Genomic DNA, 12,282 nt, shown 5'->3' on the forward strand with positions numbered 1-12,282 from the left:
CTACTAACTCATCTCTTTAAGACTTTAAACTTACATTTGGTTTTACTTTGTTGTCTCTTTAAAACTTCAACTCTCAGTTCAGTATTTCAATTCATATAAGACATTTGATTTCAAGTTTTTTACTTAATTTCGATTATTTTCAGTGCATATTAGGTATTTTTATCAATTTCGGATAAAAATACCCGAAACATATCGGATATCCGACACCAAGATCGGATTTCGAGTAAATCTGAAAATACCCGAACCCGAACACATTCAACCCGAACCCGATCCGATTCTATAAAATACCCAATCGGGTTTTATATGTGTACATCCGAACATCCGAAAATCCGAAAACCCAAACCTGATTGGATACCCGAACCCGAGTGACTGATCGGGTTGTGCCTCAGGTTTCACCTGAAATGCAAAACAAACAAACAGAAAAGCAAACAAGTCAGTACCGAATATATTAAGTAAAAAGAACTTGATCTAGCAAGTGCTGAAATCCTAAATGTAACAAATAATTTCAACCAAATGGCAACAACACCAAATTGATAACAAGATTTTCACCCAGGGTATCAATTCCCTATGCAGTTGTAGTACAAAGGGTTATCAATCCAAATGGTTGTATGCTAGTAGATAAGATGTAATCAGAACAATGCAAGTCAAGCGAAACAATAATAGGGGTTTTGACTAACAACCTAAATTGGACAGAAATAAGAAAAATAAAATAAGAACCACTCGACCTAAGCACATGATGCAAGCAATCGAGGACTAGATCGATGATGTTCATATATTTTACCATGTTTTCCCTTAGTTTATTCACATCTTTTGCATCTTTTGCTAGCCATTTTCACCATTATTGCATAGCTTTAGGAGTAATCATGCATTAGAGTTTAGTTGCATTACATTTGCATCTTTTCAAGCATAATCAGGTGATTTTGGAGCTTAAGGAGCATGGAAGCAATGCTGAGGAGAAGTGAAGCAATCATGAAGGAAAAGCAAGAGAGTTAAGGCTGAAGAACCAAGGTCGAGACTACAACTCGACCGCACACTCGACCAGACACTCAACCGTGTGCTGAGGAGGACTCGACCGAGTGGAGGATGCACGAGAGAAGCCAGCTCGACCTGCCACTCGACCGAGCACAGGTCGAGTTGACCGAGCCGTTGACTGTTTTGTCTTTTAGTATTTTTAGGTCTTCCACTCCCTCTCCTATCTAAAGCCTTGTACCTGCAGCCACCAAAAGAGTCCAACTTTTTAAATATTCTCTAAACCTAGTTTTTACCCTTTTGGGAATTATTTCTTTTTGCACTTTTATTTTTCTTAGATCTTGTACTTGTTTTTAAGGAGAAAAGACTAAATTCTTCAATATTGTTGGTTCCATAACTTTCTTAATATTAAGAATTCGAGTTTGATTCTTTCTCCAATATTATAGATCTTTGTTTCATCTTTCTAATGATGCAAGTTTCGTATTTTTCTGGGTTTTTGACTTTGTTCATCATGTGTTCTTGTGAGTAGTTCTCTAGGATCTTGAGGATGGGTTAGGCTGGATTGATCTTGTGGTTTGTTTGATTTGGTCAAGCGTGATTGTTGTAGATCTCTTCTAGGCTAGATGTTCTTAATGCTGATCCTATATCTGAGAAGGTAGGGTTTGATTTCAAGCATCTTAGCATCACACCAATGTTTAAGAAGCCTAGATAAGGATAGATCTAGAGCTTACCATTAGGCTTGCTAAGAGATTAGAGGTCTTGTTTGGTTTGAGATGTATTGCTTAATGCCTGCTTGTGTAGACTCTTTACTATGTGAGAACAAGTCTAGAGATGCATAGGTTTGATTGTTTCTTGCCATGAGAGTGGATGAAACTTGTCTTAGATTTATATGTCTAGAGATTAGCTCATAGTTTGCTTGAGATTCGTTGACCAAGTTAGATAACCACAATGATTAGTTCAGCCCATGAATCCCTCCTCAGGACCTTCTTTGTTTATTGATTTTTAAGTCTTAATCCTGTTGCTTGCTTGTTGTTTGATTCGTTTTTCCATTGCTCTGTTTTTATTGTGTTGCTCTGTTTTTGCGTTTAGTCCAGCTCGACCCTGCACTCGATCTACACTCGATCGAGTGCTTGCTCGAGTTCTTCCCCAGAACTTTGGTTTATGATTTGTAGTTGTCCTGTCTTATCTCTAGTCTCATTCTATTTGCATTTTTGTTGCATTTACTTATTGTCCTGTTCATTATTGTCTTGCATTAGTTTATTTATTGTAGTTTCTATTTCTGTTCTAGCATCTAGTCTCATAATCATTCTGTTCCATTTACATTTAGCATCTAGTTCTTGTAGTTTACTTTCTGCATTTTGCATTTTCATCATAGGATTGTTAGTGACAAACAACCCTTACATTTGGCTTGACTTAGTCTCATATGCATGTCTTAATTGTTCACAAACACTCAGATAGGATTGACACCTCTTATACTGCAACTGCATAAGGGGAATTGAAACACCTTACTATCCATTCATTCATATCTCACCATTACATACATCATCGCATAAATCACCCACACATACAAACCTTGTTTCAATTTGGCGCCGTTGCCCATTTTAGTGTGTGATGTTTATATATTTTACCTTGTTTTCCCTTAGTTTATTCACATCTTTTGCATCTTTTGCTATCCATTTTAACCATTATTGTGTAGCTTTAGCACAAATCATGCATTAGAGTTTAGTTGTATTGCATTTGCATCTTTTCATGCATAAACAGGTGATTTTGGAGCTTAAGGAGCATGCAAGCAATGGAGAAGAGATGTGAAGCAATCATGAGGAGGAAACAAGGGAGTTAAGGCTGAAGAACCAAGGTCCAGAGTCCAACTCGACCGCACACTTGACCAGACACTCGACCGTGTGCTGAGGAGGACTCGACCGAGTGGAGATTGCACGAAAGAAGCCAGCTCGACCAAGCCACTCGATCGAGCACTGGTCGAGTTGACCGAGCCGTTGACTACTTTGACTTTTTGTATTTTTAGGGCTTCCACCTCCTGTCCTATATAAAGCCTTGTACCTGCAGCCACCAAAAGAGTCTAGCTTTTTAGATATTCTCTAAACCTAGTTTTTACCCTTTTGGGAATTATTTTTTTTGCACTTTTATTTTTCTTAGATCTATACTTGAAAAAGACTAAATTCCTCAATATTGTTGGTTTCATAACTTTATTAATATTGAGAATTTGAGTTTGATCCTTTCATCAATATTGAAGATCTTTGTTTCATCTTTCTAATAATGCAAGTTTCAATTTTTCTGGGTTTTTGACTTTGTTCATCATGTATTGTTGTGAGTAGCTTGCTTAGGATCTTGAGGATGGGTTACGATGGATTGATCTTGTGGCTTGTGTGATTTGGTCAAGCTTGATTGTTGTAGATCTCTTCTAGGCTAGATGTTCTTAATGCTGATCCTATATCTGAGAGGGTAGGATCTGATCTCAAACTTCTTAGCATCACACCAATGTTTAAGAAGCATAGATAAGGCTAGGTCTAGAGCTTACCATTAGGCTTGCTAAGAGATTAGAGGTCTTGTTTGGTTTGAGATGTATTGCTTAATGCCTGCTTGTGTAGATTTTTTACTGTGTGAGAACAAGTCTAGAATTGCATAGGTTTGATTGTTTCTTGACCATGAGAGTGGGAGAAATTTGTCTTAGATTTATATGTCTAGAGGTTAGCTCAAAGTTTGCTTGAGATTTGTTGACCAAGTTAGATAACCACAATGATTAGTTCATCCCATGGATCCATCCTCGAGACCTTCTTTGTTTATTGATTTTAAAGTCTTAATCATGTTGCTTGCTTGTTGTTTGATTCGTATTTGCATTGCTCTGTTTTTATTGTGTTGCTCTGTTTTCCGGATTTAACCAACTCGACCTCCCACTCGACCTACACTCGGTCGAGTGCTTGCTCGAGTTCATCCCCAGAACTCTTGTTTATGATTTGTGATTGTCCTGTTTCATTCCTATCTCATTCTAGTTGCATTCATTTAGTTTTCAGTTCATTAATTGTCTTGCATTACTTCATTAGTAGTATTTTCTATTTCTGTTCTTGCTTCGTTACTGTTGCAATCATTCAGTTTCATTTGCATTTAGTTCTTAGTTCTTGTAGTTTACTTTCTGTATCTTTACATTTCCATCTTAGGATTGTTAGTGACAAACAATCTTTACATTTGTCTTAACTCAGATTCATATGCATATCCTAATTGTTCACAAACACTCATTTAGGATTGATACCTCTTATACTGCAACAGCATAAGGGGAATTGAAACACCCATCCATCATTCCATTCATATCACCATTGCATACATTCATCATCATTCACCACCATATAAACCTTGTTTCAATTTGGCGCCGTTGCCCATTTGAGTGTGTTTTTGTGACATTTAGGATCCATATTAGTCTAAGATTAAGTTCGTTTATACACTTGTGAAGTTGCTGGATTCGAATCTTCTGTTGCTTGGCTGTGTTGAGTTTCAGGTACCAGGTCGACCACCCACTCGACCACCACTCGACCGAGTAGTGATCGAGCACTTGATTGAGTCAGACGCCAGATCTCAATAGACACCACTTTCCAGTCGACTCGACCATCAACTCAAGCCAGTGCTCGACCGAGTGTCAGTTCGAGTTAAAAACCATGTTTCACGGCAGTCAGTTCCATTATGCACCCATGCACCAGCAACAAGGTTTCCAGACTCAATGGTGTCCCACTCCAATGTTTCAGACCTACCAAGCCCAAGAACCTGACTTAAGCACTATGATGCAACAATTGTTGCTTGGGCAAGCCAATAAGCAGATTGAGGAGTCAAGGCAGTTTGAAGAGCTGACCCACAAATTGAGTTCTTATTCTCATGACCTGAGTAATCAGCTTGAGAGTCTGACCTCTTCATTCCAGTACATGGAGACCTCCATTGCTTCTACTTCAGCCCCTAAGCCACACCAACTTCTTGAACAAGCCATTCAAAACCCAAGGGAGATCACTGTTAAAGCAATCCATCTCCATGAGGAAGATATCACTGAGGACAGTGAGGTTCAAGTTAGGGAGGATTTGTCACTTATTGAAGCCCAGAGTGAAGGTTTTACTGAGCAGACTGAAGCAGAGAAACAACCCGACCAGGTGCTCCACCACACACAGGATCGAGTACCTGATTGAGTGACTGATCGAGTTGAAGACACAGAAGCTGTTAACCCCGCTAGATACATTCCTCCTGCTTACAAACCACCTCTACCATTCCCAGGGCGTTTCAAGGCACAAAAGATAAAAAAACTCAGGGAGATCATTGAGAAAAAGGAGAAGATAGCTTTGCAACAAGAGAAAGAGAAAGCCTTGAAAGAAGAGGGTGTAATTGAGAAGAAGGAAGTGATGGCCATACAAGAGGTCATCATTGCTTACCAAGAAGAAGAGAGAGGACCTGCTTTGGAACAGTATGCTCCATACCCTCTCTGTCAGGATTTTTTACTTGAGATGTCAAAGAAGAGGGCTCATGACCAAGATATGAAGGATTTGAAAGAGATTGGGAAAGCTATTGTCCCAACAAAGCTTGAAGATCCAGGCTCATTCAACTTACCCTGTTCCATCAGCTACATGCACTTCAATAAGTGCCATTGTGATTTAGGAGCTTCATTGAGCTTGATGCCATACTCAGTGGCTGAGAAGTTGGGGTATGAGGACTTCAAGGACAGCAACTACTATGTCAGTCTAGCAGATGGATCCAAGAGGGATGTGGTTGGAGTGATTGAAAACCTCCCTATCAAAATAGGAGAAGCAAGGATCCCAACTGATTTTGCAATCATGAGCATGGAACAAGAGCCTGAAGACCCTCTAATCTTGGGAAGGCCATTCTTAGCTACAGCTGGGGCTGTTATAAATGTGAAGATGGGGACTATCAAGCTCCACCTGACTGAAGACTTCACTATGAAGTTTGACATCAACAATCCCACTACTCTGCCTTCAAAATATGATCCACCTTACACTATCAAAAGAAAGGAGGATCATGAGGTCTCAAGTGAGGAAACTGCTTCAAGGGGTAAGCTAACCTTTCAAGAAGATTCAGTGGAGAAGCTTAAGAATTCTGTTCAAGAACTGACTGCTATAGTCAAGGATCTCCAAGTTAAGCTGAACAAAAGGACTTTGAAGAGAGCAAGGCCAAAGATCAAGGTTAAAAAGACATTGGTTCAAGTGCTAAGGAGGTAGTGATCAAAAAGGAACACAAAGGTTATCAAGTAGAACCAGGGAGATTTCATCACCTCCTTGGTCTCTAAACCAAGCCTGAAAAGGCATCAAAAGTCAAGCTTAGTGACTTTAAACAAGCTCACTAGGGAGGAAGTCCCTAAGGTATCCTTGTATATATTGCTTTGGAATTTTGGTATTTTGATTTTTGCTTTAGTGTTTTCATGGTCAGGGAGGCTAGGGAGTCTGAATAGAAGAGGAAGGGACAGGTAATGGACACTCGCGGTCTAGCTCGACCCCCCCACTCGGACACGCACTCGACCGAGTGCCGGTCGATCTCCATCGTCGAGCTGCCCCAAAGTCCTTCTCCAAGTCATCAACAAGACCCCAACTACTCCTATGACATCATGCAGATGGATGTGGACAACTTTTTCAACAATCCCTAAGGTACCATCATCACCTTCACTTGTAAATATCATTGCATTTCATAGTTGTGTTTTGTTTTTAATCTTGAATCCTCTTACAAATTTCTTTCACACAGATGACTGTGTGATTTAAGTTTGGGGGAGGGTTTGAGATAGCATTTGATGTTGTGTTTTGTGATCTTATTTCAAATTTTTAGCATCTTCATATTAGTATTTGCATAGCATCTAAGGCATAGAAAAACCCTAAAAATTTGAAAATTTTTGAAAAAATCTTTATAAAAAAAGAGTGTTCATGTAGTTTGCATTGCATATTAGGATCTTATTTAGCATGTTTCATGTAAGATTGTATAATATTTGCATTAGGGATCTATGATAAGCATTTCCTTGTTAGCTTGCTTAATTCACTAGACTAGGATCAATGCCCAAGTTAATAGTACTTTGATGCTAGTTGAGTAGTTAGAAGCATACGATTGAACCAAGCCTTGAATTCTTGCATTGCATTTGGTCTAAATTGAAGCATGTTGAGATTTGAAACCATTTCCTATTTATAAGAACCTAATATTGACTTATAATTATCAATGTGTGCATTGCTTTAAACTCATGGATACTATATACATATTTGGATCATCTTTCTCCTTTTTACCACTCTTGTTGATCCAAGTAGCTGATTAAATCATTAAGATCAGTTCCCCTACCCCTAAACCAAACCTTCTTTCAAGCCTTGTTTATTCTTGAGTGTGTGAGGCCTATTTTTGGGATTGAGCTTGGTAGAAAGTGTTAGGTTTGAACTGACAAGAGTAAGACCTTGTGTAGTTCTAGTTTGCATTTTTCAAACTAGATAGGACTAGGTGGTTCACTTGTTGGGTCTGGGACTTGGCTGTTATAAAAAGAAAAGAAAGAAAAGAGAAAGAAAAAGGGTAGAGTCTTTAAGAGGAGATTGTGTTTAAGCAAAGTCTAGTGAAAGGATGGGAAGTAAAATATTGTTTAAGATGGTTCTAGTTAAGGAAAAGAAAAAGAAGAAAAGAAAAGTTTAGCAAAATGCTTTTATGTCTTAAGAATAAGAAGAAAAGAAACCATAGCAATAAGAAAGAATACCCCATTCCACTAGAAAGATCAAGTAAGAAAACATCTCCTAAGACTTGAAAACCAAAAGAGAAAAGGGTTAAAGAGAAAAGAAGAAGTAAAGGGTAGCACTAGGATCATTTGGGTTTAGATTGCTAGGATAAACACTTTGGGTGCCTTTGGGTAGACAAGGTTTTGTTCTTGTATGTGTCTAAGTGTTCTTACCTTTAGCATTCTTCTAAAGCTCAATTCATTTTTATGAGAGAACCTTGATATTGATAAGCCCTACTCTAAAAAGAGACCATCATTGTCTCAAAACCCTTTATTACCAAGCCAAATGAGTTTAAGCATTGCATAGAATTGATTCATGTTCTTGTTTAATGAATGTTAAAGGAAATGGTTGATTTGAATGCATGTGGATGTCTTAGGCTCAAATCAATAAAGGTTGTGAAATGCTTGTCTAAAGTCTTTGATTCTATCTCATTCAACTTGGATCATAGTACTAGTAACTTGGACATTGATTCTAGATGGTCTATTTGCAAGCTTTAGGAGCTGAGATCCCACTTTCAAACCTCACTTACCTTCTTACGTCTTGCTTATTTGCTTGAGGGAAAGCAAAGACTAAGATTGGGGGTGTTGATGTTCATATATTTTACCTTGTTTTCCCTTAGTTTATTCACATCTTTTGCATCTTTTGCTATCCATTTTAACCATTATTGTGTAGCTTTAGCACTAATCATGCATTAGAATTTAGTTGCATTGCATTTGCATCTTTTCATGCATAAAAAGGTGATTTTGGAGCTTTGGAGCATGGAAGCAATGGAGAAGAGATGTGAAGCAATCATGAGGAGGAAACAAGGGAGTTTAGGCTGAAGAACCAAGGTCCAGAGTCCAACTCGACCGCACACTCGACCAGAAACTCGACCGTGTGCTGAGGAGGACTCGACCGAGTGGTGATTGCACGAAAGAAGCCAGCTCGACCAAGCCACTCGACCGAGCACTGGTCGAGTTGACCGAGCTGTTGACTACTTTGACTTTTTGTATTTTTAGGGCTTCCACCTCTTCTCCTATATAAAATCTTGTACCTGCAGCCACCAAAAGAGTCCAGCTTTTTAGATATTCTCTAAACCTAGTTTTTACCCTTTTGGGAATTATTCTTTTTGCACTTTTATTTTTCTTAGATCTTGTACTTGAAAAAGACTAAATTCCTCAATAGTGTTGGTTTCATAACTTTCTTAATATTGAGAATTTGAGTTTGATCCTTGCATCAATATTGAAGATCTTTGTTTCATCTTTCTAATAATACAAGTTTCAATATTTTCTGGGTTTTTGACTTTGTTCATCATGTATTGTTGTGAGTAGCTTGCTTAGGATCTTGAGGATGGGTTAGGATGGATTGATCTTGTGGCTTGTGTGATTTGGTCAAGCTTGATTGTTGTAGATCTCTTCTAGGCTATATGTTCTTAATGCTGATCCTATATCTGAGAGGGTAGGATCTGATCTCAAGCTTCTTAGCATCACACCAATGTTTAAGAAGCATAGATAAGGCTAGATCTAGAGCTTACCATTAGGCTTGCTAAGAGATTAGAGGTCTTGTTTGGTTTGAGATGTATTGCTTAATGCCTGCTTGTGTAGATTCTTTACTGTGTGAGAACAAGTCTAGAATTGCATAGGTTTGATTGTTTCTTGACCATGAGAGTGGGAGAAACTTGTCTTAGACTTATATGTCTAGAGGTTAGCTCAAAGTTTGCTTGAGATTTGTTGACCAAGTTAGATAACCACAATGATTAGTTCATCCCATGGATCCATCCTCAGGACCTTCTTTGTTTATTGATTTTAAAGTCTTAATCCTGTTGCTTGCTTGTTGTTTGATTCGTATTTGCATTGCTCTATTTTTATTGTGTTGCTTTGTTTTCCGGATTTAACCAACTCGACCTCCCACTCGACCTACACTCGGTCGAGTGCTTGCTCGAGTTCATCCCCAGAACTCTTGTTTATGATTTGTGATTGTCCTGTTTCATTCCTTTCTCATTCTAGTTGCATTCATTTAGTTTTCAGTTCATTAATTGTCTTGCATTAGTTCATTAGTAGTAGTTTCTATTTCTGTTCTTGCTTCGTTACTGTTGCAATCATTCAGTTTCATTTGCATTTAGTTCTTAGTTCTTGTAGTTTACTTTCTGCATCTTTACATTTCCATCTTAGGATTGTTAGTGACAAACAATCTTTACATTTGTCTTAACTTAGATTCATATGCATATCCTAATTGTTCACAAACACTCATTTAGGATTGATACCTCTTATACTGCAACAACATAAGGGGAATTGAAACACCCATCCATCACTCCATTCATATCACCATTGCATACATTCATCATCATTCACCACCATATAAACCTTGTTTCAGTGTGTTTTGTGACATTTAGGATCCATACTAGTCTAAGATTAAGTTCGTTTATGCACTTGTGAAGTTGCTGGATTCGAATCTTCTGTTGCTGGGTTGTCTTGAGTTTCAGGTACCCACTCGACTAACCACTCGACCGAGCAGTGATCGAGCACCTGATCGAGTCAGAAGCCGTCTCTATTTGGACACCACTTCCCAGTCGCCTTAACCGCCTACACGAGCCTGAGCTCAATTGTGTACCTGTTCGAGTCTGTACTCGTGTCTGTTGATGCACACAAGGTCTAAGGGGAAAGAAAATCTGCAAAAGCCTCTTAACAACATCCATAGGCTGCAAAAAGGTTTGGGAAATCAGAAAAGAAGAGTAGTTCAAGTTCAGCAAGAGGATCAAGTCATCATGGATCAACAAGCTAACCATGAGCAGAGACCTAGGCACATTGGTGCTGGAGATGCACCCAACACACACAACCAAAGAGCTGGTATTTTGCGTCCTACAGTTCCTAATAATAATTTTGAGATCAAGAGTGGATTGATTTCCATGATTCAAGCCAACAAGTTCCATGGGTTGCCAATGGAGGATCCACTAGATCACCTTGATGAGTTTGACAGAATCTGTGGTCTTACCAAGATTAATGGAGTGAGTGAAGATGGATTCAAGTTGAGGCTCTTCCCATTCTCACTTGGAGACAAGGCACACCTTTGGGAGAAGACTCTTCATACTGGAGCAATAACCACATGGGGTGCTTGCAAGAAGGCTTTCTTGGCAAAATTCTTCTCAAATGCAAGGACTGCTAGATTGAGGAATGAAATTTCTGGGTTTGCTCAAAGAAACAATGAAAGCTTTTGTGAAGCTTGGGAGAGGTTCAAAGGATTTCAGACTCAGTGTCCTCACCATGGCTTCAACAATGAGTCCCTACTTAGCACATTGTATAGAGGAGTGCTTCCCAAGATCAGGATGCTTCTTGACACAGCCTCTAATGGCAACTTCCTTAACAAGAATGTGGAAGAAGGCTGGGAATTAGTTGAGAATCTTGCTCAGTCAGATGGGAACTATAATGAGGACTATGACAGAACCATAAGGTCATCATCAAATGATCAAGAGGACAAGTACAAGAAGGACTTGAAGATGGTAAATGAGAAGCTTGACAAGATCCTTCTTAGCCAACAAAAGTCAATTCACTTCATTGGTGAAGAAGAGATTCCTGTTCAAGAGGGGGAGACTGAATTTGCTGAGCTCTGTTATATGCAAAACCAGAGTGGATTCAAAGGCTACAACCAAGGAGGGTTCAAGAACAACAACCTCTCCTATAGGAGCACCAATGTAGCTAATCCACAAGACCAAGTGTATCCACCTCAACAACCTCAACAACAACAAAACGATGTCCCCAAACAACAACATCAAGTGTTCCAGCCTCAGTTGTGTCCCCCACCAGGGTTTCAGACTAACCAAGGCCAAGAACAAGACTTAAGAGCTATGATGCAATAGTTGTTGATTGGGCAATCACAAGAAAAGATTGAGGAAGCCAAACAGTTTGCTGAGTTGAATCAAAGGCTCACATCCTAGTATAATGATCTTAACATGAAGTTTGAAGGTCTCAACTCAAGAGTGAAGTATATGGAGAGCAACATTGCCTCTACTTCTGCTCCTAAACCCAACCAACTCCCTGGAAAAGCTGTTAAAAATCCAAGAGAGTACACTGCAAAAGCCATCCATATCTCTGATAAGGAAGTCACTGAGGACAGTGATGTTCAAGATGGGGAGGATTGGTCAGTTATTGAAGCTTTGAGTGAAGTTTGTGCAGAGAAATGTGAATCCGACATTGCACTCGACCAGGTACTCGAGCTAGCACTCGATCGAGTGCCTGATCAAGTGGTCAATCGAGCTGAAGGATCAGGAGCTGTTAAACCTGCTAAGTACATTCCTCCTGCTTACAAACCACCTCTACCATTCCCAGGATGTTTCAAAGCACAAAGGATCAAGGAATTAAGGGAAATAATTGAGAAAAAGGAGATGTTGGCTAAGCAACAAAAGGATGAGGAAGCTTTGAAGGAAGAAGCTGTGGTTGAGAACAAGAGGAAGTGATGGCTTTACAAGAGATCATCATTGCTTATCAAGAAGACGAGAGAGGACCTGCCTTGGAACAGTATGAACCTTATCCTCTCTATAGAGATTTTTTGCTTGATATGTCAAAGAAGAAGGCTCAACCTCAAGATGAGAAGGATCTTGAGA

The 12,282-nt window shown here is 39.2% G+C and overlaps 1 non-coding gene across 1 annotated transcript; it reads right to left on the reverse strand.

Annotated features, from left to right (window-relative positions):
• Positions 1 to 10,845: 10,845 nt before the first annotated feature.
• Positions 10,846 to 10,952, reverse strand: LOC147948387 (small nucleolar RNA R71). The gene has a single exon (XR_015586050.1). It is a non-coding gene; the product is annotated as a small nucleolar RNA R71 (small nucleolar RNA).
• Between the last annotated feature and the right edge of the window lie 1,330 nt (positions 10,953 to 12,282).

The sequence above is a fragment of the Camelina sativa genome, chromosome 2, assembly GCF_030686135.1.
Source record: "Camelina sativa cultivar CO46 ecotype springtype chromosome 2, ASM3068613v1".
In the NCBI taxonomy this organism is placed as follows: domain Eukaryota; kingdom Viridiplantae; phylum Streptophyta; class Magnoliopsida; order Brassicales; family Brassicaceae; genus Camelina; species Camelina sativa.